Below are 7,645 nucleotides of genomic sequence, written 5' to 3'. Positions count from 1 at the left end.
TAATAGAACCGACGGCTGGATCACCTGGTTAGTCGGGTTTTGACCAATTCTAAGGTCACGGCTTCGATTCCTCAGCCGCACACTTTTCGTTTTGATTTATTTTCTGTTACCAACTATTCTTTAAATACTATTTGTTCCATATATATTTAACAAAACTTGCTTAGCTCAGTTGGTTGGCTTACTTTGGTTAGGGTCTAGTTCGGTCCATGATCTTGGGTTCAAAACCCGATCTTAACACTTTTTATTTTATTTTATTATTTTTTTAAACTTCTTCCTCTTGGTAAAAATACCAAACGAACTCCAAAAATTATGTAAAAATACTCTAAAAATTCCTAAAAATCTCTTGAATATTTTAAAGGTATTTCTAAATATTTTTGAATTATTTTTGGGGCTCAAAATGAGGAAATTTGGGTCGTTACATTCAGTTTCTAGATTTCTTTCAGCTTACATGCATACTCGAGTTTTGTGAGTTAGACAGTGCTTACTAAGCAATTTTGCTTATAGATGCATTTCCTCTTACTGCAGATAAAGGAAAGGAAAAGTTATAGCAAAGGAAGGCGACAAGGAGGTGCGGATGGATGTGTGATGCCTGGACTATAGAAGCCTTGGGATTTAGCATAAGAATTTATTAACAAAGAGTTGAGTAGAATGTATTAGATGAGTCATTTAGTCTTCCGCTGTTAGTTAATTGTATGTTTTGAGTTCTCCGAGAGTTTAGGAATTTCTATCAACAGGTGAACAAGGATAGTTAAGTAAAGTTAGTAGTTCAGTAGCGCTCCGCCCTCACAGACCAATAGTGAGGAGGGTGGGGTGTTACAGGAGGTGCCTCGGATACTGTTCATCCGAGGTCAAGTGTGCTATTTTGTCCCTACACAATGTGTTAGTCCACAAAATACACATATACCCTGTAAGACAAGGTTAGCACACATAACTATGATAGAAAAGGTGTTTTGACAGTCTCTGGACTGTCCGGGTCTGACTTTGGATTTCCAACCGAAAACCCTAGGTCGACCCGACGCCTACTGTTCCCTCTACGGGGAACACGTCCTCACCTACTCCACTCAGGAGATTTACCTGTTTCTAGTGCGATCCTCCAGACCGACTGGACTTTCTGCCTAGGGTTACCATCCCCTAGGACTTAGGGTTACCGCCCCCTAGGGTTTTCTCCACCTAGGGTTACCACCCCCTAGGACCCAAGGTTACTCCCCCTTAGGATTTTCCTCCACCTAAGGTTACCACTCCCTAGGACCTAAGGTTGCCGCCCCTCAGGGTTTTTATCCACCTAGGGTTACCACCCTTTATGACCTAAGGTTACCCCCCCCCCCCCCCACCCCTTAGGATTTTTCCTTCACCTAGGATTACCACCCCCTAGGACCTAAGGTTACCACCCCTCAGGATTTTCACCTGCCTAACCGCAGTTAGGACTTTCCTGAAACCTCATTTAAGCATGTTAGATAACAAGGAATCCTAACTTTGAAGCCCTTTGCCATTATCAAAACTTGAGTTCGATTGTCGGATGCTTCCCGCACCAACAAATTCAAGGCTTCATCTTCTTCCTCTCTTCTTCTTCTCTCCCTCTCCTCCATTGGAGAAACCTCTCAAGGGTGCTAGCACACTCTAAGTGATTTTTCTCCACCTTTTGTCCGTGTGAATACGTGTAGAGGAGTGTACACTTGACACTCTACGAGATCCGGCAACCATTTGGATGAGCGAGATAAGCGAAGGGTATCGCTACAAGGGTAACACTTCTTTCATGTAGATCTAAGGTAGATCTAGTGTAGACAAACATGTACATGAATTTTTATTTATCTTCGCATGGATCTGTGGCTAGCTTCGGGGTTTCTGTAATGCAAAAAAGTGGTTTTTGCGGCTCGAATTGCTAACAGTGGTATCAGAGCCACGTGCGAAGCATGTACATGTTTGTATTTGTTATTATGAAAAGATTTCAGATCTGTAAGTTTCTGTAATTTTTCTACTTTAATGGATTTTGTGAGTATTTTTCTTGTAGAGGCGAAGCAACAAGTGCTTGGACACTTGTAGGCTTCAAATATCGAGAAAAACTTTCTGAAACGGCAAGGTCTCGCCCAAACAAAATTATTTTGTTTTGGGACAGTGACTTAAGGTGCTATTAGATCAAGATGGGATACTCGCGATATTCATTGCACGAGAAGGGGCGCTGCCCCTAGCCCCGCAAGGGGCATTTTCTCGTGATCGCGCCCGAAAATCGCTAAAAGAGACCGCCGCGGAGTTGTGACTCATAAAATTGATAAAAATAGTAGTAAAATTATAGAAATTTATATAAAATTCATAATTTAGAATTATGTATGATATTTTGATGGTCATGGCCCAAAAACCCCAATATGATTGGTTAAAATTGTGTTGTAATTCATAATATGGCCTGCGCGCCATTTTAGTGTTGTGCGTTTTGTATATGATATGGGACCTGCGCTTGGTGCCTCCTTTATTTATGTTCCTATTGTAAATAGACTTTAGACTCGAATGTAACTCAAGTTTCATATTTGTAATGTATAAAATGAAGCGGTGGAAGGTCCACTCGAGTAGGAGTTACGAGGAGGATGCTGTCAACACATGGCGGTCAAAGGAGGCGCTTGAATAAGCTGTTATCCCTAGGTTGACCACCCGATCTTCTCATTGGTTTGAGAAGATCGTAGTAGGGCTATGACCTCATCACAAATTAATTAATTAGTATATATACATATCATTACTTGTGTGTATGTGATGCATGCTAATGTAGGGTAATTAGTGCCTTAATGCGTATATGATACACATTCATGATTAGATTAGATCTTAATCACGTCAACTTGAAATGCCTACCAAGTTTTGATACCCATCACTACCTTGATCATTTGTTGTTGTTGAATCTGCTAAAGCAGAGCAACGCATATTATCTTGGTAGGGTGCGGAGGGACAATCTTGGTCCCGCCTATCAAAGCTTGGGTGAAGACAAACTCAATTAGATTGGGTATAACTAGTTAACTCAATTGGATCGAGTAAACTATAGGCATTTTCCAGCGGTTGGATAAATAAGAGTTGCATAAAGATGTAATTGGTAATTAGTTATCTACCGATCATACTAAGTCTTGGGCGATTTAGCCAAAGCTAACTCAAGGCGTAGTATGATGTGGATCTTGTCCCACGAGAATTATAACTAATTGGTATGAATCTAGTAGTGTGGTTTGACCACATCCATGACTCGATTCTACAAAAGCTCTATAATTCAGTGGGAGCATTATTTAGTTAAAGGCCTAATTAAATGATAAGTGGAATATGATATTTACTCTTTGCTTTATTTATGTTGTAGATTGCCATGTCGACAAACACGAACACTTTCTCCCTACGTTCTGTCCTTGACAAGGACAAGTTCAATGGAGCTAATTTCCTGGACTGGTACAAGAATCTGATAATCGTTCTCACACAAGAAAGAAAACTGTACGTCCTGGAGCAGCCCATTCCGGAGGCACCTCTTGCCACTGCCACGCGAGCTGACCGAGATGCTTATAAGAAGCATCAAGATGATGCATTAGATGTGTCATGCCTTATGCTCGCAACCATGAACTCTAAGCTTCAGAATCAACACGAGTTGATGACTGCTTATGATATGGTTGAACATCTTCGTCAACTATATCAAGGACAAGCAAGGCACGAGAGATTCGAGATCTCTAAGGCACTATTTTAGTGCAAGATGCAAGATGAGACTCTCGTAGGTCCATATGTACTCAAGATAATTGGGTACATAGAGAACCTACAGAGGTTGGGATTCCCACTTGGCCAAGAATTGGCCACTGACTTGATCTTGCAATCCTTGCCAGAAAGTTACAGTCAATTTGTCATGAATTACAACATGAACGAAATTGATAAGCCACTGCCTGAGCTGCTAAGCATGTTGCGAACTGCTGAGCTCAACCTTAAGAAGGTAAAGCCCAACTCTATTTTGATGGTGCAAAAGCATAAAGGCAAGGGAAACCCTAAAAGTAAGGGAAAGTCCCAAGCCAAGGGCAAAAGCAAGGTAATGAAACCTAAAGGAGGGGTTGCCAAGGATGCTATCTGCTTCCACTGCGGTCAGACCAGGCACTGGAAGAGGAACTGCAAAGGATACCTGAAAGATCTTAAGAAGAAGAGAAATGAGATTTCTACTTTAGGTATATATGTTATAGAAGTCAATCTCTCTATTTCTTCATCGTGGGTATTAGATACCGGATGTGCTTCTCACATTTGTACTAATGTACAAGCGCTGATAAATAGCAGGGCATTGACGAAGGGCGAGGTGGACCTACGAGTAGGCAATGGAGGACGAGTTACTGTTGTTGCTGTAGGATCTTACTATCTATTTCTGCCCTCTGGGCTTGTACTAGAATTAGATGAATGTTGTTATGTGTCTTCTCTCACAAAGAACATCATTTCAGTTTCTTATTTAGACAAGAAAGACTTTTCTTTTATAATAAAGAACAAATGTTGTTCCATTTATTTAAAAGATATGTTCTATTGTAGTGCACCTTTGATGAACAGACTCTACATTCTAGACTTAGAGAACCCCATTTATAACATAAGTATCAAAAGGTTCATGTCAAATGAAATGAACCGAACCTATCTCTGGCATTGTCGCTTAGGTCATATAAATGAAAAACGCTTATCCCAGCTCCATAAAGATGGTTTGCTGGACTCATTTGATTTTGAATCATATGAGACATGCGAGTCATGCCTACTGGGAAAGATGACCAAGACTCCCTTTAGTGGACACAACGAAAGAGCAACTGACTTGTTAGGACTTATACATAGTGATGTATGTGGCCCTTTCAATGTCACTGCCAGAGGTGGTTATAGGTACTTCATTACATTTACTGATGACTTTAGTAGATATGGTTATGTGTATCTGATGACACATAAGTCACAATCCTTTGAAAAGTTCAAAAAATTCAAGAATGAAGTACAAAACTAGCTAAGCAAGAGTATTAAGATACTTCGATCAGATCAAGGTGGTGAATACCTTAGTCATGAGTTTCGTAACTATCTAGCTGAGTGTGGGATTCTATTCCAACTCACTCCTCCTGGAACACCACAGTGGAATGGTGTATCCAAAAGGAGGAATCGTACCGTATTAGATATGGTACGATCTATGATGAGTCACACAGATCTTCCTATATCTTTTTCGGGGTATGCTCTAGACACAACAGCCTTCACACTTAATCGTGTTCCATCCAAAGCTGTGATAAAGACACCATATAGGATATGGACTGGGAGAGATGCCCAGATATCTTTTATGAGGATTTGGGGTTGTGAGGCTTACGTTCGACGTCAAGTCTCAGACAAACTGGGACCCAAATCCGATAAGTGCTATTTTATAGGATATCCCAAGGAATCGAAGTGATATTACTTCTACATTCCCAGTCACCACAAAGTGTTTGTGGCTAAGACTGGGGTATTTCTAGAAAATGATTTTGTTTCTAGAAAAAACTAGTGGGAGTACGTTCGATCTTGAAGAAGTTCAAGAAATGGACCATAGCACTGAAGCTTTGATGGAAGTTGAACTGGAACCGCAAAATATCGTGGATGATGAGATTGTTGCACAAGGAGTTGAGCAACAACAACCAGTTCAAGTAAACCTACCTCTTCGCAGGTCTGACAGGATACATCGTCAGCCTGAGAGATACTCATTTCTCTTATCTGACCATGATGACGTTATGCTCGTTAAGAATGAGCCTACCTCCTATCAGGAAGTTGTGATGAGACCAGATTCTGAGAAATGGCTAGAGGCCATGAGATCCGAGATGGAATCTGTAACGCCCACCCTTCCTGCTAGTAGGGCGGGGTTACTGTACAATGAACATACATGCATATTTAAAATTTCTTTTCTAAATAAGCGGAAGTACTTATTTATATATTCTTGTATACCTCTAAGTGAATGAGGTCATGAAATCAATTTCTATCATAAACATGAACGAGTGTCAAGTAATCATGCAAAATATTAACATAAGCTAGACATAGTTCATATCATGCATAAATTAATATAAGCAGGTCTTTTCCTTAGCTGAGCCACTACCACACACATCTCTTGCCTCTCCTGCTGCTCCCTTAGTTCACCCATTCTTTGCCTTTATCTGCGGTACAAGGAAAGTAAACTATAAGCACATAGGCTTAGTAAGATCCTTTCCTACTCACAAAAATCATATATCATAACATAATCACATCAACATATAGCATGGAGACATAATCATCTGAACATCATATCATGTAAAAGAGCATCATAACATATCATATCATAAAGTAAAAGAGCATCATGTCATATCATATCATAAAGAAACATCATGCTATATCATCTCATAAAATAAAAGAGCATCATATCATATCATGTCATAAAGAAGCATCATGCTATATCATCTCATAAAATAAAAGAGCATCATATCATATCATATCATAAAGAAGCATCATGCTATATCATCTCATAACATATCATATCGTATAAGTATATGCAAGATGTCTTTCAAAAACATGCGTCATGTCATGTGCAAGATGTCTTTAAAGAAAACATATCATATAATACTTAAACATAATCTTAACATGAGGGCCTGGCTTGTACCATATACATACATAAATGTGCGCATACTAAATAGATCCAAGGTAGCAAATCTTGAACCTACTAGGAACTAGGCCCGTTTCATAGACCATCGACCTAGGGGCACACTTAGGAGCTCATCCCTTTTACTAGACCCGTTCATAGACCGTCGGCCTAGGGGCGCTTATGGAGTCCACCCTTGGTACAAGCCATACAAAGTAAAATAGCATGTCATAGTTACTTATCATATCATGAAGAGTGCTCTTAGTCCCAATTAATAGGGAAGCAACTCTTAGGTCTTTACTTATCATATCATGAAGAGTGCTCTTAGTCCCAACAAAAAGGGAAGCATCTCTTAGGCCTTTACTTGTCATATCATAAAGAGTGCTCTTAGTCCCAACAAAAAGGGAAGCATCTCTTAGGACTTTACTTGTCATATCATAAAACATGCATACTTGAGCATATAGCCCATCATAAAAGACATTATCATACATGATTCATAAGCATACATAAGTAAGCATAAAACATATCATAGGGAAACATAATCATGCATGAAAAACATTAACTAGCATCTCTTAATTCATATCATAGCATGTGAAACACATAGTGAATCATGATTGGGTCTCTAACCCTAATTCCATAGAGTGGCCGAAACATGCAAGGGATTTCCCTAGGTTACAAGCAACATAAAAGCATATAACCCTAAACCAACTTCATAACACTTATCATAAGAACATCATAAGCATGTTTAGTTTAGGTTCTAAGCTTCCTAGGACTTTTAATCCTATCATGGCTGAAACTTGCCAAGCATGGATCTAGGTTACTAGCAACATAAAATCATGTAAACCCTAAACCAATTTCATATCATATACCATAGGGAACATCATGAGCATGTTTAGTTTAGGTTCTAAGCTTCCTAGGTCCTTTAACTTGTTGTGGCCGAAACTTGTTAAGCATGTCTCTAGGTTATAATTAAACAACATAAAAGCATGTAAACCCTAAACCAATTTCATATCATATACCATAAGGAACATCATGAGCATGTTTAGTTTCGATTCTAAGCTTCCTAGGTCC

Source organism: Zingiber officinale, chromosome 8B (genome assembly GCF_018446385.1).
Source record: "Zingiber officinale cultivar Zhangliang chromosome 8B, Zo_v1.1, whole genome shotgun sequence".
Lineage (NCBI taxonomy): Eukaryota > Viridiplantae > Streptophyta > Magnoliopsida > Zingiberales > Zingiberaceae > Zingiber > Zingiber officinale.
Note: the sequence above shows the minus strand (reverse complement) of the source record.